Source organism: Melospiza melodia, chromosome 8 (assembly GCF_035770615.1).
Source record: "Melospiza melodia melodia isolate bMelMel2 chromosome 8, bMelMel2.pri, whole genome shotgun sequence".
Classification (NCBI taxonomy): domain Eukaryota; kingdom Metazoa; phylum Chordata; class Aves; order Passeriformes; family Passerellidae; genus Melospiza; species Melospiza melodia.
Window position 1 is genome coordinate 33,062,450 of NC_086201.1, and position 23,533 is coordinate 33,085,982.

General features: G+C 43.7%; 1 protein-coding gene across 19 annotated transcripts in view; it reads left to right on the plus strand.

Moving 5' to 3' along the window:
- Nucleotides 1-23,533, plus strand: part of MAP2 (microtubule associated protein 2) — a 219,263-nt gene that overhangs the window by 74,058 nt on the left and 121,672 nt on the right. For 18 of the 19 annotated variants that reach the window (XM_063162599.1, XM_063162601.1, XM_063162604.1 and 15 more), the window contains exon 3: nt 18,543-18,608. The gene's annotated coding sequence lies outside the window, so the exon portion shown is untranslated. Of the gene's footprint in view, nt 1-18,539; nt 18,609-23,533 lie in introns of all 19 variants that reach the window. The other variant, XM_063162605.1, reaches the window with a different exon arrangement.

The following is a 23,533-nucleotide window of genomic DNA, read 5'->3' on the forward strand; positions in this document are numbered from 1 at the left end:
AGGCTTCTGGGAAAAAAACTTACCCTGCAGAAATGAAAGGATCTGGTCCTGGGGTCCACCCATGAGAAGCATCCAAGTGCTTTTCAGTAACATGATGGAGACAGAGTATTTGGCATGACAGCTTGGTGTGGAGGCGCTGCCTCAGGGAGTGTAGAAAGTCTGTCAGCAGTGGCACAGGGCTCTTCTGTGGCTACAAACTCTGGAGAGAAGGAATAAAGGCAGTCAGAGTCACATGTCAGTGTTCTCAGGGTCCCTTTAGGTGAAGTTTATTTAGCTTTCTAGGGAGCTGCAGTATTTAATCTGACCTGAAGCAGCAAACAGATGGAGGGATGTATTCTGTCAGAGAAAAGAGCTGTATTTTTGTCTTTCACTTCGAGCAAGAGATTTGTAGGTGGCTTGCTTAGTGTTCTATGAATTTGATGCTCTATATATTTCTAAACTGAGCCTATCTTTTGTAAGCTACATAATTTTACAACCTCCTTATGCTTAAGCTACTTCTTTGCCCAGGAGTTAAAAACAGGTTCCTTCCAGGTTTGATTTCCTGTTAGACCGTACGATCTGCTGCTGCAGGGAGCGAGTCTTTCATGTCAGTCAGTCAGCCCTTGGCTTGACTGGGAGTTACTTGTATCCTCCAGTGGAACCATGCATTTCACTTTACAGATGAGCCAGTGTTTTCTGGTTTTGTGTTTTTACATCTCTGAAAGGCAGGATTCTTTCAGGGTTCATTTCTTTATAAGGCTTTTAACTGAACTGAGGCTCTTTCCTGTTAAATTGAACTCAACTTTTACAAGTGCATATGTGTGCAAATTTCCCCTTCCCCAAAACCATGCCCAGTTTAGAGGAGGAGAAAAGTGAACATTCTTGGGAATGTTTGTTCTCCTCATGTAATAGCCTCTTATAAAATAGAAACAAAACTAAAATTGTTGCAATGGTGCTTACGTGAGTAACAGTCTAGGCTGGGACTGAAAATAGTTGGTTCTCCCTTTTTTTCAGGGTAAGCTATTCAGCATTCCAAACTGACTTGTGCTGGGAGCAGACATCACCAGCAAGGTATTTCCTGTCTCCTTTTGCCAAATGCTAATAATAATAATAACAACAACAATAAAGATTTTAAAAAAATATACTCAGATCAGAACTATGCCACACGTGACTTCATTTGGCAGCACAGGGCTTGCTCCACATAACTTCTGGCTTTATTTTTTTTACTTATATGCCTGCCAAGAGCTTCTGAATTAATTTGCCCTCTTCCCACTCCCTGTCTTCCCCCTGCTGAAGGGAAGGCAGCGTGGATCACTCTCTGAGCCAGAGGAACATATGGGATGGGGGAGCTCCACCTGACCATTCAAGGGCTCTGCTGTCGTGTGAGGGCAGTGCCTTGGTCACTGAAGCTGAGCTGCCTCTCCCCAGCACTACTGCTTCTTGAAGCTTTAATTTCTTACTGGCTTCTTCTGGTGCTTGTGTCTCAACTTGGGCTTCTTTCCCAGTTGAGTTTGGCCACACTGGCCTTAAGAATAGGTCCCCACTTCTTCTTCCTGATCTCTTCTGAGGAAGGAATAGTAGAAACCTGGCTTTATTTGTGGAGCACAGTGCCTCTATTCCTTTACATGGGTGCCTTATCCGTGACAGATTCTAGTCATGCTCTGCAATGTTTCAGATCCCTTGATCTATGGTTACATCAGGAAAAATGAAATAAAATCTCTGGTACTGAGTGATGAAGAGAAAAGGGAGCTTGCCTGTAAAGAGTAGAAACCTGATACACAAGAAAGCGCAGCCTTGCCAGCAAATTTTACTGTCACAGGGAAAAGCATGAGAACATTTCTGAAGTTTCAGTCCTGCAGAGAGTAGCCAGGAAGAAATGAGTGGGAATTTCTTTTTCATGGAGGGCAAAAGAAGTATGTGAAAGTATTTTAAGTGTGAGACTCTGAGCTGCCTCTGCATGTGAAATGCTGGTACCCTGAAGAGACTGGCTTGGATTTGTGGCACATTAAAATGAAGTAACAGTTTCATGGTAGTTGATAGTAGTTTATGACACATCAGTTCCAGTTTCTGCTTTGTTTAACGTTTTTAAAGCTGCTTCAGTGCACCCAGCTTCCCTTCCTTAACTACTGGGAACTCTGTGAATCCCTGGCTTGTTTGTCTCCAGCCACAGCTGGAAATGCTGGATAGGTCCCAGCATCCCATTTTGCCTAGGCAGCACCTGTGTTTTCTGAAGTAAAATCTAATATACAAATATGAATGTAACTTCTGGAATCAGTTAGAAACTGCATCCATCTGTGTATGTGTGATTTTTTTTTTTTTTTTACTTGTTAAATTCATTATAGAAGAAAAACTTTCCAGTGGAGCCTAGTGCTGATGAGCCTGTACAGGTTAAAAGGAAAGAAGTAGTTACTGTCCAAAATCACTTTATTTTGGCATGTGTTCCCTCAAGTCCTTGGTGATGTCACCTGAAGGTTTTTATCTGATACTGGTTTTGGATTGAGTCTGCATTGCTGATGGTGCATTTGGCTGTGAAGATGAGGTTTGATTGATTTTCAAGGGTAGGAGAAAGTGATGTTCTTGATAATCATTGCAATTTCAGGTAATGTATGCTGACACTGATGTGTGAGCTGCTCAGAGCAATAATAACTGGCTGACCTGACCTGCCTTGGCTTTAAAGTGCTTAGTAAAACTTGCTGTGGCCCTGTAAAGAGATTCTTCATTTTTGTGTCCTTCTGCTGATGGATCCCTAATGTACATCTCCCTGCCTGTGCATCAGGATTAATAATCAACATACAAACAAATCAGGTTGCTCCAATTATTTCTCCTGCTAAGACTTTGACCTTGGTTTTTCAGCCCCTTAGAGTGGAGGGGCTTTCAAGAGTGGGTGAAAAAGCTGTATACCTCCCCAGTTGTACCAGAGGGCAATACAAACCCATATAGACTCTTTTCTGCCCATTTCCTGGGGCAACACATGGTTTGTGTGTCTCCATGACATTTCATAAAAGCTCAGGGCAACAGCCCTACATGATGGATTAATAAATACCTTGGTAGCTTTGACAGGGAAAACTGGGCATCTCGTGGCTACTGCAGAAGGGCAGCAGCAGGCTGGAAAAACTGCACTGGGCTAACTCTCCCCTGACCTGCCATTCCTGCAAAGTTCCCACCAAAGAACTCTCATAGAAACTGAGTTTTATTTCAGAACACCAAGGAAAAATATGGAAGAGTTTGGAGATGTCAGTGCTGGAAGTGGGGCTTGCCAGAAGTAGTAACAGACCAAACTCGTAAGGCAAACAATGCTGCACCACGGACTGCCAATATCCCCCCATAATCTGTGTTAAAAATAGATTTTGCAGGCTCCAGTTTTAGCATGATCCATTCAGTAACTCATATGGCATTCCCATATGTTAGGGTGAGAGGAAGGTGGAAATTGTGGGAGTTGGGGAAAAAGACACTGAGTGATCCTTATGCCATTTCAGTTCAGTTAATTGCATGTGTTTAAAATGTTGTAACGTGAGCAGATGGGGTGTTTCACAGTTATGTGCTCTGTGTCTGGATATATACACACACACACACATATATATGTAGTTCTCTAGCACTTTATTCCTGTGCTGAGGCTTTACCAACAACAATGGGTGAGAGGATGGGATGGCTGATCCAATACTGGTATCCCCAAACCCATGTGAGATGTGTTCAGTGACAGTCCCAGAGCTTGTGGCTGTGCTGCATTGGGTGACAGCCTCAAAGGTTGGCTTGTGTCTTCTTGTTTGAAGCCACACAGCTCTGAAATCAGTAAACGTTTTTTTTCAGGAATCTGGGCCTCAAATATGCTAAGTAATTTAGTATGAGGGTAGTTTTAATCTGGGAATAACTTGTAGAAGGAGGAGTGTTGTCCATGGAAGCAGTGGCTGTGCACCCTGCAGAGGTGCAGGAATGTGGGGTCCCTCCTCTTGCTAAGATTGCTGGAGCAGCCCAGGGGCTGCACGCCAGTCAGCACCATCCAGCTTGGGCAGCACTCTGGTTTCAGCACTCTGGGATAATGGGTGTTCTTCTGCCCATGCTGAAATCCCTCTTCAGTCCTGGCTCTGCAGCCTCCTTGCTCCCTTCTGCTGAGCCTGGGATGGGTCACCAGGTACCTGGCTGCTTTCCTCAGCTCTTTTCTGGTCTCATTCCCTCACTTCTGTCCATCCCTCTTGCCTGCCCTGCAGCCTGGTTCCTTCCACACAGGTTGTTTTGGGGAAGGGGCAGGCTCCTCTCCTCTCAGAGCAGCCTGCCTTTGCTGTGCTCCTCAGCAGGAGGGTGGCACACAGGCTCTGCTCCTCCTTGCTGGATGAGCCCTCCAAGGATGGAGTGAAGCAGATGGCACCAGCATGAATGAACAGCCAGCAGCCGAGGGAGAGCCTGTTTGTCAGCTTGGGCTTTGCTCTGCCTGTGTATCCCATGTTTGCCAAAGCTGGGCTTTTCAGTTGGAGCCTCTGCTCCTGCTGGGATCTCATTGGGAAGATGAGGGGCTCCTCCCCTCTCTCTCCAAACTCTGGTCCCTAAGATCAGCCTTGGCTCAGGTTGGCTCTTCCCTGAGAGCAGCCAGGCTTGCAGCAGGACCTGTGTGTATGGCTGGGCTTCACTTCCTGTAATGTAGTTTCTCTGAATCTTTAGGTAAGGAAAATCTTCTATTTACAATCCATCTTTCTTTTCTGTTTTTCTTAACATATTGTTTGGGGTAGTCTTTTGCTTTTAAGAGCTTGAAGACATCTGCCTGAACCCAGGGGTTTTGCTTTCTTTCACTTAGAGAGACTGGCAGAGACATTCTTGGTTGATTTCAGCATGAGCTATAAGTGATTTGGACCCAAGTGATCTTTCCTTGTAGGGATTTTGTTTCATTGGGGATTTTTGTGTTATTTCTAGGACCAGTCCATACAGCATTTGCTCTCAATTTTCAAGCTGCATCCCCTTTGCATTCTTTCCTGCTCCCGCTCCACGTGGACTGGGAGGTGTGAGGAAGGATCTTGTGACAGCCAAACCTCTTTGCTGTTCTCAGAGATTGCTGTGTCATGCAACACCAGCTGAAAGTGCCTCAGCAGGTCTGCTCTGAGACCTCCCCTGCAGCTGGCAGGTGTTGTCCATCTGTATTTACACATGTGACAGCAAGTTGGTACAGGTGAGTGCAGGACCTCAAACTCTGGGTGTGATCTGGAGCCGAGTCTCCAGCTGCTGCTCTGTGAACGAAGTGAAAACAATACAGTGACCTTCTGCCTTGCTGTTGGGTAAGAAAAGCCAAATGTGTAGTGAAGCTGGGTTGGAGAAATACTTCCTCATTTCCTGGAAGTCAGGGCAGAGATGCAGGAGTTGGGCTGAGCTGTTGCCTCTGGTTCCAGTGAGCTGCTTGATGCCTTACAGCCCCTTTTCTCCTCCCACTCATTTTGTCTCATGCATTAATTTCTTAGCAGGTGCCCTCACACTGGGAGAGCTTTCGGTCCTGAACAGTCTTTGTGGGCTTCAGAAGGAAAATAAGAATAATTGACTGGGCAGTATAAGCAAGGATCAGCTGTCACTACCCTTGGTATACTCAGGGGAAATAAGGGGATTCAATCCAGTGCCATTCAAGAATAAAAGATTAGTTCAGGATGAGAGAACCTTTTGGTCTTTTAAAGGGGCAAAACCTTGAGCCACAGAAATTAAATAGCAACGTGTAGAGGGGTAGTTGAATAAAAATAAAATGAAAGCACAAAAAAAAAAAAAAGCCTTAAGCTCTTTAGTTTATGTTACTGTCCAAGTTCTCTATCAGATGGCAAGCTTCTGGATATTAGGGGCATGCAGTCAGGAGATTTTTTATCTTGAGCTACCTGCCTTTGCACTCTGCCTTCCATTCATCTGCTGATCACAAGTTGCAGGGTAGAAAGCATTTTCTGGTCACAGTAGCTTGTTTTTCAAGTTACTGAAGTGTAAAATCATTTCTACCAAGGCATTACAAAATGAAATAGTTTCCAGTTATTTCTGTCTTGGCTGCATGTTAGAGTCAATCTGAACCAATTTGTGTGTTTATACTTATTAATAAAATATAGCTTTATATAGAGAATGGTCCCACACTTAGTTTCTTCCTTGTTCAAGGGAATGAAAAGAGACAAGGAAAAATGTTTTAAGGAAAGAGATGGATGAAAGCCAAAGTCAGAGGATTTTATAAATTTCAGCAGGCAGGTTGAAGGACAAGGGAAAGCAAATGGAAAAGAATGAAATGTTAGCAATGTGAGTGTGTATTACATTTATCTAATTTTAAATCTGCTTACATTTGCTTCTATACTTATAGCACAGAAACATTTCAGAATTATCCTAAATCTCTGAGGAGAAGACAATGTTTTCTTGCCTGAAAGCATCAGGTGTGACCCCTAGGAAGGGCCTCTAGAAGCAGACATCAGAGGATAAGCTAAGCTCATGCCTTTCTCTTTTTTCTTCCTCAAAAGGTTTTAATGCTTCTAAATATTCACAGTGTTTAACTGTGTTTAATGGTTGATAGATCCTGTTAAACTCTGGAGTAATAGAATATTTTGCATTTTGGGAAAGGTGAGTGTTGTGGTTTGACACAGGTCCAACACCAGACACTTGAAAGTTGCTTGCTCACCCCCCCTGCCACAGCTGGGCAGAGGAGAGGGAAAAAATAATGAAGTGTTCATGAGTTGAAATAAGGAATGGGAGATAATGCTCCAAGGGCAAAACAGGCTCAACTTATTGGTAGAAATTGAATTTATTACTAAAAAAGTCAGAGGAGCATATTGAGAAGTAAAAGAAGCTCTTAAAAACACCTTTTTTCCTCCAGCCCCTCCCTCCTTCCCAGCTACAGCTCAGGGAGACAGGGCTGGGGGTTTTGGTCAGTTCATCACTGAGGTTTTCTTCTGCTGCTCTGGGAGAGGAGTCCTTCCCCTGTGAGCCTGTGGAGTCCCTCCCATGGGACACAGTTCCCTGTGAACTTCTCCAGCCTGGATCCACTCTGCTGAGCAGCAGTCCTGCCCAAACTGCTGCAGTGTGAGTCCCTCCCACGGGCACACAGTCCTGCCCACACTGCTGTGGCCCAAGTCACTCTGCCCAAAATACACAGCTTACAAAGGTGAGACTTTATGAGGAAAACATGTCAGACAAGATCCCCAGCACCTAAAAAATAATACAGAAACATCCCAGTTTCCTCGTAAACTAGGTTCTGTTTATTGGCCTTTGGCTCTGTGCGTGTTTCTGCAGACAGACTACAGCCAAGAACAGGGTCTGTGGGGTCCATTCTGCCTCACTCACCTGGGTCAGTGGCTGCTACAGCTCCTGCCATCCTGCTAATGGCAGTGGGGATATTCAGGGGATGGCAAAAGATGATTTGAGCAAAGCCCCAGCAGTGCAGAAAATACAATGTTGGTGTGGAGCTGGGAAAAAGTTCCACTAATGTGTGGAGGGTGGCAGGAGGGCACAGTCCTGTGCATGGCTTCTGCTCAGGTGGGGCTGCAGACAGGCTGAGCCATGCTCTTGTTGAATTTTCTGTCATACCTCCTTGCTAGTTGCTGCTCATTGAGCTAGCTGTGGTGAGTGATGATGTTACAGTGTAAATCTGAAAAGCCCTTTGTGGTTTGCACTGTCACAAGCCCCACACTGGGACTTGGGAAGGTTTGCAAGGATAGCTTTAGGGGATCAGTAGTTAATTTAGAGTTGGTTACTCTGATAATGTGAGCTTTTGGTTCACAGTAGGATCCTAGTACTTTCTGTAAATGATGTGCTGTTGTGCATTGGTTTTACAGGGGTTTTGGTTGCTTGGTTTTGTTTGTTTTTATTTTTTTTTCCTTTTTGCTTCTTTGTTTTTGACTTTTCCTCCTCTTAAGAAATTTATCTAGTCTTATCTCTGTTTTTGAAATTGTAGATTTTTATTCTTTATGAGGAAAACAATGCATTTCAGTCTTACTGAGTTCCATTAACATCTTTCCCCTCGAATATGGCAGCAAGCCAGTGATGTTAATGTGCTGTTTGTCTCTTAATACAGTTCATTTGCTCAGAAACTGTCTGGTACAAAACTCCAGGCCTTGAGCTAGAGGCTGACATGAGTGTGCCTGTCTCCACTGCTGATGATCCTTTAAAAGGTGTAAGTGGAAATTGTTTTGTACAAGACTCAGCTCCTAAGACGAGATAACCCCCTGTGTTTTGCTACTGATGTTGGTCCTGACTTGGTCTGCAGGGCCAGCTTCCAAAAGCAGTGAAAGCTCAAGCTCCCATCAACTATGTGCAGAGAATCATCAGTTAAGAAAGGCACAGAAAACTGGCTGCTTGTTAATATTCATCCTTAAATGATTTATGAAGCTAAAAAGAATAAACAAGTGACACTTTATATTTTGTTACAGCAGTCTCCTATCCTTGTTTAGTATTGTTAGTGGAGAGCTTGTGTCCAGAAGGGTGTTTGGTGACACCATCAGCTGAATAAGGTCTTTCAGATGTGTCTGTCTGCATTAGTAATGAGAATGCTTGCTCTTGTCTTACAAAGGAACCATTTCTTTAAAATATAGCCTCCTCCTTCCCAGTCCCTCCGCAAATGATTCCGTCATCAGAACTCTCATTACAGCCCTCTTTCATCCCTTTAACGTTGGATGAAAATCTCTTTGTCTTCAAGTTCCTTCAATTATTAATGATTCAGTTGTATTCTTTTTGCCAATTGGTGCAGAGAGAACCTTGGAGCAAATGTGTATTAGTTATTCCATTTATTCTCTCTTCTTCATTCCTTCTGTGGTCTTTCTTAATAGTGCTCTTCTCCTGATTTCTCACTCACAGGTTCTGCACCATTGCATGGGGTTTTTTGCTCAGATATAGGAGCCCTTGTGCCCCAAAGACCAACTTTCTTTTTGAAACCTTCTAAAAAGAGGCAGGGAGCCTTGCAAATGCTGGGAGCATCTTTATTTTTCAGTCTTTATGGTGGTGTTACTAAGTGGTCAGACACCTTTATCTGAACCAGTTGCACCCTACGGACCAGGTGGAAGTCTGGGGGATGGCAGGGCACAGACCCAGTAAAATTGTTGGCTCCAGTTCCTAAAGTACAATCTGAGTGGTGTTGTGGAGAGGCAGGGGCCAGCCTTGGTGCCCTCTCCACCCCAGTGAGGTTCTCCTGCAGCAAAGAGGGAAGGAGTAGGTGGGGTTCCAGAGCTACAGGCCTTGTCCTCTGAGAGACTGAGCTGATGTAGTGGGAGCCCTGTAGGAGATCCCCTTGGCATCCCTTTTCCAGCCCCAGTGTCCCTGAAGCTGTAGGCTTTGCAGCTCTCTGGACCTTCATAGCAAATTGGGGCTGAGATGGCCAGTATTCCAGCTAGGAATTAAGAAGTCCTGTGTCAGTGCTGTATTCTGCTCCAGCAATTCTCATTAGGCTTGGGAAGGATGGAGAGAAGGCAATATAAGTTAGTCCTGTGGCCAGCTGAGTTTTGCTGGAAGCTGTACCAGTTGCCCAGTTAGAGAAACTAAGATTCCTGCAGGACAACAGGATCCTTATTCTCTTGAAGGAGGATGCCAGCCTGTCTAGGCACTGCTCTTGGTGCTCTTTGTACAAAAATAAATAGTTTAACCTTCCTCAGTAGCAGGGATTCTAGTTGCCACACACACAAAGATTTGCTTTTAATTAGCCCAGTAAATTACTCTTTTATTCCTCCTTCCTTGATCCCCCTCACTCCCCACTGATTTAGAATGTAATTGTTTCCTTCCTTTATCTTCAAAAATTATATTATCTGAAATATTTTTGTTACTGCTTGGTTTTTCTGTACTTTGGAGAAACCTATCTGAAAACATGTGCTTTACAAGGAAAGATTAGAAGAATGTTTTCCCAAACTATCCCTTTTGCTTATCTGGATTCTCCCAAGTTTGCCAGTATCGATCTTACTGTGCAGACCCCACATTTTGGCATTTCTCCAGCTGAGACACCACCACTAAAGAACATGGAATAATTATCCCACTGTTTTAAGGATAGCATCCCCATTAGGATAAACAAAACTCTGGTTTGTCTTTTCTTTGCCCATAGTAAGTCTTTTCCTGTCAAATAAGTGCCCAGCTACCTATTCCTGGTTTGTCTAGTTATGTGTTTCAGGCTTTGTCTCTCAATATGCTGTTCAGTCCTTTTTTCCTTGATTTCCTGCTTTTAGATCTGGGAGCTGCTGTGAACCAATGGTCTTGGTTTTGGAAGATGCTTTCCTGTGACAAACTCATCCTAACTTGGGGTGAAACCCAAATTTATGAAGGAAAAATCAGGGGTGGGAAGATGAGTTTGTTGGCAAACTGATATTGCCAGAAGTATTTTTTAAGTTGTACTCTTGCCCTATAGGTATTTAGGTACTTGGAAACTGCTTGGTTTATTTTTTCCAAAGTCTTTGCAAAGATGGCTCTTAACTGATTGGTTTGTAATTTTCCACAGCTTCAAGAGATGTTTCGAGAGAGAGTGTGGGGTTTGGAAAGATGTTTGTGAAGATAAAGCAGACTCTTGTCTGGTTTGTTCTGAAGTTTGAAATACTCTTCTTGGGTCAGGGAGGACCCACACAAGTTTCTAAGCTGCATCTTCCTTGTTCTGAGTGTTTCTTAAGTTGTTCTTTCCTATTCTAACCTGAAGTTTTGCTTCTTTTTAAAACAATGATAGGCAGTAGTTGCTCACTGTTGATCTTGTGAAAGTTGAGCAATGTTGAGTTGTAGCCTTCTGTGCATTGTCTTTGCTCTGCCTCTCTGCTGAACCATGACTTGTCCTGTCTGCTTTTCAGATCATACAGATTCTTCTTTTGTGGCCTTCTATGTCCCTGGCTAATCATAATTCAATTTGTTCCTTAGCTTTTCTGATTGTATTCCCATAGTTCTCCTTTCCCTCATTTATGGGATATATCTCTGTTTTCTGCATGATTTTTATTTGACTATTTAGCTCTTAAAAAGCTTAGCATATTCTTCATATGTACTTGTAGAGTTTGTTAAAGCTGCTAAACTCTCTCAGTTCTGCCTTTCTTTTCTAGTTATGTGTATCTCTAGAGCCTTGCACAGAGGATAAACCCTTATCTTTTGAGCTGTCCATGCTTCTATTCCCTGCCAAACAGAATGGAAGTATTCCAAAGAAACTCAGGTAGGATGGTAGAGGAGCCAAGACTGGCAACTCCTCTCTCCATCCTCCTCTCTACCTTTCCCCTTTTCAAATCCAGATTGTGTTCTCCTCAGTGCTGTAGAATTGCTGTGGGATCACTTTGCTAAACAGCCCCATCCTTTGAGACCAGTGTAAATCAGTGTCTGGATGGCTTATGGTAGCAAGGAGTCCTGTGCCAGTCCTTGAAACAGCAGCAGAAGTTTCCTGACTTACTGGCCACACTGCCATGTGGGCCTGTCATCTAAAATCCCATGGATCAAAGTACCACTTCATCTAAAAGAAGGTCATGTCCCTTGAGGCATATGAGATAAGTTCTAAGGTCCTTCATTTATCCAAAAATCCCTTTTGTCTAATGGCTTTCATGTTTTCTACCCCGTTCAGATAAACTAGATTTGACTATAATCACATTACACTTCCCAAAAGTCTCCCTGGTGATGGTGATTGGATGTGGCACCCTTCACTTTGTACCCTGAGCTCATGGACAGTGTGAGTGCTGTGAAATAGCTACAGTCTCTCAGGCAACTACCTGGTCCAGATGAGAGAAGTAATTTGCATGTACAAACAGCTTAGAAATCATTGTGGACAGTGCTGTGAGACCAGGGTGAGTGAAAGCTGTGTTTAAGTTACCTAATCCAAGTCTCCAGTCATTAAACACATTCTAGCCTTGATGTGGTAAGTGCTGTGGGGTCAGTGGAACAGTGGCTGGCTCAAATGTGTGTAAGCAAAGAGGGCATTGGAATCATTGTGTTAACCACAGGAAGTCTGCTTTTATGATGATGAAAACAAGAATCAATCATAACTAGCTAATGAATTAGCCCACAGTATCTGCTGTGTTCATTTCACAGTAAATGTGTTAGAATCCATTAAGGAACCCTTGCAAGGGGGTCCTGTGCAAAGGCAGTGTCTGTAACATGCAGTGCACACTGCCAGCCCTCCTTACCTCTCTGAAATGCTCCAGGAGTGTGCATAAATACAAATTCTGATCCAAGGAGGATCTGAGAGGAAGATTCTGGAGTCAAGGAAAGGCTTCTGGTGGTTTTAGCAGGGCTTTGTCCCGGAGGCTGGCGTGGCTGCTGGCCGTGTTTGGTTTCACTGGAAATCCGCAGGGCAGGCCCTGGGCAGGCTCAGCCTGGCTGCCTATGTCAGGAGGGGATAAGCTGTTACATCATTCTGGCAGTGCCGTGCCCGAGCCCATGTGGGTCAGGCTGAGGGCCAGCAGTGTGCTCATAAGGCTGCTTTTGTTGTCTGTGCTCTGAGGTGAGCAGGGAGCTGCTTCCCCGCCTGCCGGCAGCTCTTCCATGGGTTTCTGCCTCACTGCCTTCCTTACATAAAGTGTTGCTAAGTGAGAAGCTGTTGAAACCAATTGTGCTGCATGTTACTACATGTTTCTGCAATTCCCATCGCCTGTCTGGTTGGTTTTGCTGTCGAGGAACAGCAGTTAGCTGAGCTAACCAAATAAAAAAAATAGTTCTTGAAGGAAAGTATGGACGTAAGAGAAAATAATCACCTGGCTGCTGTTAGGAAGGCTGTACTTAGCTGCTGGAGAACTTATTTCTCAGAAAAGATTGATCTTTAAGTTGACCTAAATCAAGATCAAGTTGATCAATCTAAAGATTGCTCTTTAAGCAAATACCTTTTCACTGGAAAGGGTAACAGATACCAACCTGTTTCAGGCAAACCTCTATTTTCATTACTGCATTAACTGTATACTAATGTCCTATTGACTGAAAAACCACGTTTTCCTAAATATAAATAGTATTTGAATTGAAATACCATCCAAAACCTATGATTAGACAAACAGCTAAATCTGTGTATTTTGCATTGCAGTTACTGCTTTATATGTCTTTAAGACCATGCCAGCTTTGTTTATATTTTAATTGCATGTTTTGCAAAATCTGCTTCAACAAATGATTCATTAGTTTAGAATATTTTATTTACAAATTCAATACAGAATAACAGCTAAGGCTTCTGTTAAAAGTTATGACATGACATTTAATTTAAAAGCGTTACGTTACCTGATTAAGTGAAGTGCAAACTGATACATTAATAAATTCTATTACAGTAGCTGTGATATTTTACAGTAAGCAAGTTTTTGTCTTGACTCATCACCCCACTGGTAGACCAGGAGAGAAAAACGGTGAGAACAAGTGGTACAAATTCTATCTGCAGTATTTTCTTAGTCATGAACCATGTGATAGGATGGAGAAACAGTTGGTGTTTCTCTTTGATGCACAGCTTGTCACGTGGAAACCCATCAGGACAAGGGCTGTGTGTTCACTGGTGTGATCTTTGAGCCTCCCACTAATGCAGTGCTGCCTGCACAGCCCTGTCTCAGCCTTCAGAGCCACCCCTGGCTGTGTGCAGTGCTGTCAGCTGGTTTTGTGGAGAGTCACTCTCAGGTGCCATTGGTTTCTGCAGGAGGGTTGGTTTTTCTTATATTGGGGGAAACACAGGAAATCAGCTGAAAATTTGGGTGGCCTTCCAGGAGCAGTGCAGTCCCAAGGCACTTTGGGGCTGTACCACTGGGGACACATCAGATGTCTTCATAATGTTTCAGTGATTCTCTGAGCTGGAGGTTTGCTTCTGCTGTGTCAAAGTGTGGGGTGTGATTGCTCACTCAGCTCTTTCCTTCTCCTCTGTGGATGGATTTGGAGGTTGGGGTGTTTGTTTTTGCCCAGCTGTCAATGACAATAGCACCCCAGGAACAGAAGGCTGAAAAAGCAGTGAGATAAAGCTGTTCCCCATCCCAGGACAGAGGGGAGGATTTATTTTGGGGTAACTATACAAAAACTTGTGTTGCAGCTGTCACTAGTATCTCTGCCACATATACATACAAGATTTAGGGACTAACAGACACATATAATCAATTTTGCTTTCTTACTCTTTTGTTCTCACTGGTCTCTAAGTCAGAAATGAAGGATTTCCTCAGAAAGCCAAAGAATTTGGTGGCTTCAAAGTGTTAGGTGCAGTATTGGTTGTTCTGAAAAACAGACTTGGGAGTATTTGAATATCCTATATCTTCCAGCTTGATTTTAGTGACATGCTGGCACAGAAAGAAATAGAAAATCCTTTTCTAGGTATTCTGCATATCAATTATTTAGCTGAAGAGAGTCAGCTAGGATTCACAAAAGAGAGATTATGCCTGAAAATATCTGTCTCACATGTTTAAAACAAATAAGCTGAAGTAAGAGAAAGAGAGGCCGTAATATGCCTGGGATTTGAAAATGCTTTATAGAATCATGCTGCACAGAACCCCATGTTTTATCAGCTGGTGTGTCAGTGGCTGCAAGAGAGCTGGTCACAATAGGGGATGATTTTGGATAAATGCTGGGGAAGGGCAGTGTCACCAGGACAGGCCTGTTTTACTGAGGGCCTGGGAGGAAGGAGAGATGCGTCCTGTAGAGATGTTGAGATCTGCTGTGGATGCAAAGCTGGTGGCACCACTGGTGTAAAGGAAATGGTGTGATTGAAGGGCCCTGGGCTGGCTGCGTGAGGTGGGCAGAGCAGCTCCTGCATGCTTGTACTTTGAGGAGAAGACTAAAACCAAAGCCAGGATCCCTCTGCATCCTGAAACTTTCTAACCTGCCTCAAAATCCTCGTTACCCACAGAAGCTGCTAACTCAGCCTGTGGCTTTTCATCACTGCTCCACATCCATCCTCTGTTGTGTCAGTAACCACAGAGAGGAAGAAGTGACTCCAGCCTTCCTCACTCCGTAGCCCTTGTGAAAGAACTGGTGTGCTAAACTGCATCTGCTTTTCTTGAATTAATTAATGCTCTTCTATTTTGTTTTTCCTCTGCCTTGAGAAGGGGAAAAACCCCAAGTTTTCCCCCCTCAAATGGATGGTAAAATAGATAGTCAGATCTTTATTACTACTGCAGAAGATGAGGCAATATTTAGAGAGTCTGGTGAAGCATTTGTCTCCTCTCAAGCTCTCCAGAAGGCAGTCATCCCTGTTTCAAGTGCTAAGACAATAGTGAATAAAAAGAAAATTCCCTGTTCCAGGGCTATTTTTACCAGAGTGGTGCAGTTCCTGTTCAGTAGACCTATGCCTCTTTATCTACATCACTGATGATATTGGAAGCTATTTTAAGCATTGCATAAAATGTTCATCCAGTCTTTGCTAAAAAAGAAGCAACCAACCCACAAGTCCTTTGTTAAACACTGGTTGCAAGGCTTCAGCAGTGATTTGGGTAGAAAGATCTTAGGCTGAGGTTGTGGAAGCATTTTGCTTTGTTTGGGAGCAGAGGTTGTGTGTGACCTTGGGAAAGCCCAAACTGATGATTGCTCTTTCCTCCCCCCACCGCCTCATTATCCTGAAAATATCTATTAATACCAATATCTATTTAGGGGATTGGTTCTTCTAATTTGTAATGGCAGCTGTCTGCTGTTTTGCGCAGCATCTTGCACAGAGGGACCCAGTTTGCAGCTGGCCAGCAATGAAATTGAGTTCATTATCTTGTGTGAATGTGATAATGAAATGAAATAAAACACACCTGAACCAGCAAAATCTTGTAGAGTTTAGATCAGGCCTCAGTCACAGTGGTGAGATTTACTGAGATGGTAAATGTCTTTTCTCCTCTTTGAGAAGTAAAATGCTGAAAATGCAATTTAATAATTTCCAGGATTTTGACTTGTCAACTTCCTTACATTTGTGTTTTCACTGTGTTGGGATGCATTCATTTTATGAGATGAGTTTCCTACTTCTGTGAGTAAGCCAGGTAAACATGAGGTTAAATCTCAGACAGGGCTGAGTGTTCTCTGTGTTCCAGCATCTATCTGGATTAGGCTCTTCATCCTCATCTCCTCCTCTGCCTTTTGTCCTGTCAGAAGTATTTTTATAGGTGTGAAAACATATCTCAGGGCAGCCAGAACAAACTTGATGATTAAGCTGGTTTTTATTTGCAGTATCTTAAGACGAAGCCATTTGCCATGGGCTGTTTCAGCAGCCACTGTGTCTCTGGAAATGCTGGCATGGGCAGCCTGAAGGTGGTTTGGGTACCTGGTTGAAGGTCCATCCCCGGGCTCCAGGGTGTAGGACACAGGCTGGCAAAGTGTATCCATCCCTTGTGAGCCACAGGAGTTCTGTTAGGAACATCTGAGAGAAATTGCAGGACAGTTTTCAGGACTTCTTATTCCTCCACCATCCCAGCTCCTGGTTGCTTTGGCCAGGGAAGTGCGCTGGAGAAGTGACGGAGAGATCGTAGCAAGGCTGTGAACAAGCACCAACTGGTAAATGGTGGAGCTGAGGAGGATGAGGCAGGATGAGGGTTTCCTTGGTTTCTGCAGAGGATGATCTTTGCAGTGGCAGCAGCAGGCACCCCTTGCCATGAGTCACAGGAAGCTTTTTCAGAGGAAAGGTCCAAGAATTGCGTTAGTGCCACTCCGGCTTGTTTCTTCCTGCTCCTTCCAAAAGGCCTTTTTGCTGCCATGTCTGCTGTCATCCTTGTCCCATGCAGCCCGCCTTCCTCCATTTCCTCATCCTCCTCACTGCTGTGGTGGTTGAGAGAGTGGGGGAAAAACTGTCAGCTCAGGAAAGATGCTCTGAAGTTACTAAGATCTGTTTATAGCAGTGAGGGTGGAATTTCTGTTTGATGCAAGGGTTGATGGATGTGTGAAGTCATCCGGTGGTTGCGGGGGAAGGTAGAAGGGAATTGATTCCCTTTGTAGCCCTCTACCCCCAGAATTTTGGGAGACAACCCCTGGTAATCAATTTGTTACTCCTTCCTGTAAGACCCTTGGTGCACTCAGGGGTAAATGGGGTTTGTTGGACCTCCCCCAGATTTTGTGGTGGGGAGATGTTTCATTTTCCTGTTGACAGCATTCCCTGTCGTGTACTCTGCTGTCACAGGGACTGAGAAACACCAGGTTACTGCTGGGGAGTGAACCTAGCTGACTTGTGTGTCCTGAGTGCAGGGAAATTTAATCTTGTCTTCAGTCCTTAAGCGTGTCCTGGGCTCATTGGTTACTCCTCACCGACTGCTTCTTTGCTATATATGCTGTTTTATTACAGACTAAAAAAGCTTGAAAACAAACCAGTTCATCTTTTAGTTTTTCTCATATTTTTTAAAAAAATTCATTTATCTATCCCTCCCCAGCTGAGCTGTTCAGCCCCCCAGCTCCTCACAGAACACAGGGTGATTTCCAAATTCACAGGTTCCTTTTCCTACTGAGATTAATGTTGTCCTAAAGAAAGCCTTGGAATAAGGAGATGAGATCAAAGTGGACACAGCAACTGAATAGTGGCAGTAAAACTGAAGTCCTCACTTCACAAAGAACTTGTTTCTGAGCTGAACTGTGCAGTGAATCCTGTTATACTCTTGTATTAGTCCTGAAGGGTTGTGCTTGCCCCTGCAGTCCTGCAGCACTTCTGCATTTTCCCTGGTTTTATTTCCCCTCGGTGTGAGTAAGCAAATGCAAGGCTCAAATAGCAGCATAGTCAGGCTGGTTCCAACACGTGAACAGCACTAGATAGAAAAATAAAAGAGGGAGAGCCAATTGCCTTCTTGATCTGTAAAGCAGAAAATACTAAATCCTTCCAGACCTCCTTTTTGTCATGTACCATCCATAAACCCCGTTTGGGGTTTGGATCGGCATCACGGCAGAACCCGGCTGCGCTGCTGCCTGTGTGCAGTACAGCCTTGTGTGTGTCTGGCAGCAGCACAAAAGGAACCAGCTGATGATATTCACAGCATTAAAGGCCTGATTCCTGGGGACACACTTGGTTGGATGCAATTAAAATGCCTGTCAGGCATTTGATACCAGCAGCCCCTTGACAAACCGCCTGAGCCGCCGCGAGGTGCAGCATCCTATTGTAAGTGGATGATGGCGGAGCCGGCTGCCTTGGCGTCGTTCTCGAAATTTCTGTGGCCAGTGAACTCCCTCTTCCTCTCCCACTCACCCTCTTTTCCTTTTCACCGCTGCGGGGACTTGTGCTAATTTGCAGTTTTCCTTTTCCTGGCGTGCACATGGTAGAGACAAGCTGGTGGCTTGCAGACTGCGTCTGGCTGGAGACAGGCAGCGAGCCGATGGATAACAACACTCCGGGAGAATGATTGTGCAGCAGTTATTTAAGGATAGGCTTTTGGGGTATGGCAGCATATGAGCTGGTAATCATTTCATTTCAAAAATGTCAGCTTTGTTTGTTTGCTTGTTGAGGATTTGAGAGAGTTGTACCTTTATGCTGGAGCTTTTTGGGTTTTGTCTGCTGTAGATTAAAATCTGTAGCAGTGCACGCTGGATGAATTCAAATGAATAGGTAATAAACTTCTGTGGATTTGTTTATACATTGATGCATGCATAGTGTGTGTTATATACAGACACACCTTCATATGAATATGTTTATGCATATTTTGTCTTTGTATGATAGAAGAAAAACTTTTCTCATAGCTAAAAACTGTTTTTCAGCAAAAATTCAGGGGTTTTTTGCCCCTCCCTTTGTTTTGTATTAGCAGATTCTTCAGTGTGTAGCCTTGGACGCAGCGTGCTGATTGGAATCTTCTTGTTCAAAGATCGGAAAGGTAGGATGCCTCTCTTTGAATGTGGGGATGAATGTGGCACTGGGTGTGGGCTGCTCTTTGTTATTTTGTTTTTCCTTTTTGATTTAAACAATAGTTGGTGGTTTGGGGGTTTTTTTTGTTTGTGTTTGTCAGCTTTGCAGAGATTTTCAAATTGTCGTGCCAGGCACTGTGAAGTTATTTTTGATGTGTAAATATATGCTCGAGGTAACTAATTAGCCCTTTTGGCTGCAGTTACCAAAATGTGAGATACAAACCCGAGTGCTTGCCTATTGTCTCGTATTAGTGCAGGTGCAAGCTGCCCTCTGTCATTTGGGCTTGTCAAAATACTGATTTTAGCACCAGCAAGGACAGGGTTAAACTGGCAGGCTTGTTCCAAGCAGGTACAACCTCTCCCAGGAAAGCAGCTCCTGGTTCCAGCAGCCTGTCAGTGCTGGGTGAGCATCTGTCTGATGGCTTTTTCACATACCACTGGCACTTCAGAAATGATGCCTGCTATCAAAAGGAGGAAAGCAAGCTGGGTTTTTCTGGCAATGTCATTGCTAACTCCCAGGAGTAGCAGTTTATTGTCCTCTTCCCCTAGTTCCTTTTGGCTGGGGTTGCTTTAAGCCTTTGCCTCTGTAAAGGAAAGAAGGAGGTAAAATGTTGCAGAATAAAATCTCTAAGTTACTTTGTGTTGGACTTCCAGGTGTGTCAGGTAGTTAAGGAATACAGATTTCATTGATTTGCAGTGAGGACTGTGCTAAAAAAAAAAACAAAACAGGCAGGATTGAAAATCTGCTCCCTTCACCTTGATGGAGAGAGAAAAAGGTATATCCATCATCCATCTTGAATTAACTTCTCAGGTGCCAGTTCTCACCCAACACCCACCAAAGCAGACTTTATGATGATGTTCTCTGTTATGGTGCCCTACAGGTTTCCTATTTCTTGGGTCTGCATTTGGACCTGGAGGGAATGTGTGCAATCACAATATGCATGTGGCTTTAATCTAAAGTTTTAGGGGCCTTTTAAAAACCTGAATAAAACCCCACAGAATTTTTTCTGGAAAGGTGGTTGTGTTTCACTCTTTGACAAAGCCTGAGCTCCTGAAATGACCATTGTGTCTCCCCAGACAGGGAGGAATCCCAGGCCAGAACCTGGGCACTGGCAAAGGTGTGGGCCACTGCTAACAGCAAAGCATGCCTCAGAAAGGTGGTGAATAATCAATATCATTTACCCATAGGACTGCTTGATAGATGCTGTTTCCTGAGGGAAAGCATTGTGGATTTTTCTAGATATTCTCTCTCCTGGTTTTTTGCATACAGTTCTCTTATTTGTTTCCCCTTTCTACACATCTTTCCATTCCCTTGGACCTTGTAGTTTTTCTGTCTTTGGCAGAAGGCTTTTACCTAATAGATTTGCCTGGCTGAATACAATTTTTTGAAGGAGTTCTATACTTGCTAGTTTATCTTAGCTGCTTTTAATACTGTTTCCTCCTGGTTTCAGTTTTCACTAGACTAAATGAAATAAGAAAGCCTGTAGTAAATAGTGTTTAAAATGCTTTAATTTGTGAAAAATGCATTTAATGATTTGATTTTAGCTGAGACCAAGTCCCTTCTCTTCTCTCTACTTTTAATTTCACTTCCACTGTCCAAGGCAAGAAGCCAAACTGCAGTCTCATTCTGATTTCATTAATGTTTTCCAAACTCTGTCTCAAGGACTAATATTGCTTGCTGGGCTTGATGTCAGAATCCAAGGTTTTGCTGCAGCATTGGAGAAGGGGAAAGGAAGGCTCTCTCACAAATAGGAATGATAGCATTTGTTAGCAGGCAAGTAGAACTGCCTGGTTTTTATAGTATTGGTGGATAAAGAGCCCAATTTTTTGGCGATGTGATCCCTTAGATCCCAGCACGTTTTCATCTGCTATGGAAATGTCTCTTATCTCCTGTGCACAGCATCTTATCAGTCCTCTATGGCATCCTTAAAACAAAGAAAGGGCATCAGCTGTTTGTTATTAAATCAGAGTTGGTGGAGACTGGATTTTTTTACTACATATACAAATGCTTATACATTTCTTGTACTTCTGATTTAGCAGTCATTTTGGCCTCCTCCTTTTATCTGGGTTTTTAAGATTCATGTTACAAATCATTCCTTTGGGCTACAAAGAAGAAAATGAGATGTTATCCTGGCAAAAATGGAAATTATTTCAAACAATATAATTTTTGTGACGAAGAGGTAAGGAGCACTTAGGCTGTAAGAGGAGATTTAATTTGAGATTCACAGGACGTAAAAAACCTGTGGCCACAGGGTTGGCTTGGAATATCAAAAAGACATCAAAAGGAAAAGAATATCAAAGGAAAAACATTTTGTTAGCTGATACAAAAGGCAAGAGAAGCCAGAGTGTGCAGCAGCAATGAGGTGTGCTGGGTTAGAGTGTGTGGGCTCCGAGGCATTCACCCAGGGTGACGTGATGGTTGGCACCCCCCTTCCATTGGACATGTGACATGGTGGCCAAATGAGCCAAAACACATGGTGCCAGTCCACCCCCAGGGCTCCCCTGCAGGGAGCAGCTTCAGGGGTGAACTTGGGTCTCTGTGTCTGCCCCTGCCCTCAGATGGTCATCTGGCTTTTAACCCTGCTCCTGGTGACCCTCACAGAGGAGCTAAAGAGGCTTTATGGCTGTTCCAGGCTGGGTCTAAACAGCCTTGGTTTGCTTGCCAGGGTTAGGTCACCAGGATTGGTGTTGTCTTGTCCTGTTCCATTACATGGAACAAGGGGTGGTTTGAGCATTGGAGTGAATGGTGCTGACTTTGATTTATGTCCTGTGCTTGATGGTGAGCAATTGTCAGTGATGATTTTCCTGCTGTTTTACTGATTATAAAGGCTGTCTCCTAGGCAAATAGTTTGGTGGCAAATAGGGGTCCTGCATTATGGCTTTTCTTTCAGCTGCAATGTGAGCGGGGTCATTTGCAGGCTCTGCTTTTTCTACTTGATGTCAGTTTTCATGGGACTTGTAGGAAGGCAGCTACCTGTAACAAAACAGGCTGAAATTGGTCAAGGGACTCAAAAGTTACTGGCTGCAGAGAATATAATCTACATCAAACTTTCAGTGACTAAGACTGGAGCTGGTGCATCCTGATGAAAGTTCTTCTATATGCATTTGCATCTTGTGTTCTCTCCTCCCATGCCAGAGCTTCCACTATTCCAGTTTCTGTGTGCTGCCAGCTGGGCAGGGCAGGGCATGCTCTAGAGCTGCTCTGGCCATTGTGTGTGTGTGCTGCCTGTCTGGAAGGTCAGAGGCATGAGTGGTGAGGTTATGGCAGTGCTTTCTTCATGTAAAGGAAGAATTCAGTTCAATTTTTTCTAGGAAGAAAAGCTTCCTTAATTCTCTGTCAAGCTACATTTAGTTTTTAAAAGCTAGGGATAGTTAGACAAGCGGAGGTTTGGTTTAGTAATGTTAGAATGGACCTTGTGTAACCTGTCAAGAAAATAATCATAAAAGCCCAAGAATCCAGTGGAGGATGGAACTGGACCAGGAGCTGGGCTGACATGGCCTCAGCTGGAGGAAGAAGGTGCACCTGATTAGGTGCAGGCCTGTGGTTCCTGTGAATGGCTGTAAAACTTCCAGGTTAATTCCTGAAAGGAATTGTGTCCTCTTTCTCTTCCTTATTTTCTTTGTCTCTAAAACAGACAAAGAAATGCCGGTGTATTTCTCAGGAGAAATATTCATCTTTGCAAAATGATTGAGATCCTTGGTTATAGGAAGCTGTGAAATTTGATCACTAGACTTAGAATGGTGGGTTTTTTCTTGGCTGCAGTACCAAAAGTGTTTGTGGTATTACTGCAGTAGCAGTAATAATAAAAAGGTTAAAATACATTTACTAAGATTTTATTTCTCCCAGCTTCACTCATCAGCTTAACTTTTTCTTCTTCTTTGCTGCATTGAATTGCATGATGATCATAGAGGTCAGTGATGACATTTAAGATGTTAATGAATAAACAATAATCAATTAATCAGTCCCATTTCATGCAAAGGAGTGGCTGTTTCCTGATGGACACTCAGCTGGCATACCAAAGCTGACAAGGGCAGAGTGTGTGTTGCCAGTAGCATGCTAGGAGAATCCTCTGTGGCAGCAATGCTGCTGACTCATGCTTTGGAACATTCCCTGGAACATTCCCTGACGGGCTGGAGGTGCAGATTAACTTCCTTTCCCATCCTGCTCAGGGGATAATTCATTCCATTATTTGCCACCAGGTGAAGCCTCTAGATAGTTATGCACTGCTGCTGTTATCACTGACCTTTTATGGGGTGCATTAGCACGGAGCTTGCGAGAAATCACGGGCAATTTATTTTAATACTTTGGGTGTCAGTCGCTGCTAAATCACAGGAGCTATTTGCATTTATTTTCTGAGTCATCCCAGTTCTTGTGATAAGGTGATTTTTTCAGTGTATGTGGTTAGTAAACTGCATTTATCTCTACTTTTTCTTACCTAGATGTGTGTATTTTGCTTAAAAATGCAAATGTATGTCTTAATTGGCTAAAAGAGAATGAATCACATGTAAGGAGGTGCCTTTCTTTGCCTTCTCATTGTTAAGGGGAAGGGGTTCATGACTGCTGGAGAGTAGTGGGGGGAAGATCAGAGGTGTGCATTAAGTGACAGGATAAAAGTCCCTGTATCATCCAGTTGCTTCAGTCTCTGTGGTTCCCAAGTTGCTTCCTTCCACATGCCCAAAGGGACCTGAGCACTCTGCTGCTCCTCAGCACGGTAGCATTTGATACTGAGAAGCTTGATCTTATGGTAGAATTCATAGCCCTGAATTTGCCTGGGGAGAAAAAGATACATGGGAGAGCTCTGGGGACTTGCACATCCTCAAACATTTATTTCAGGTGTTTGAAGTGCAGATGTGGAAACAAGGTCACAACACACCTCTGTGGAAAGTTCCTTGA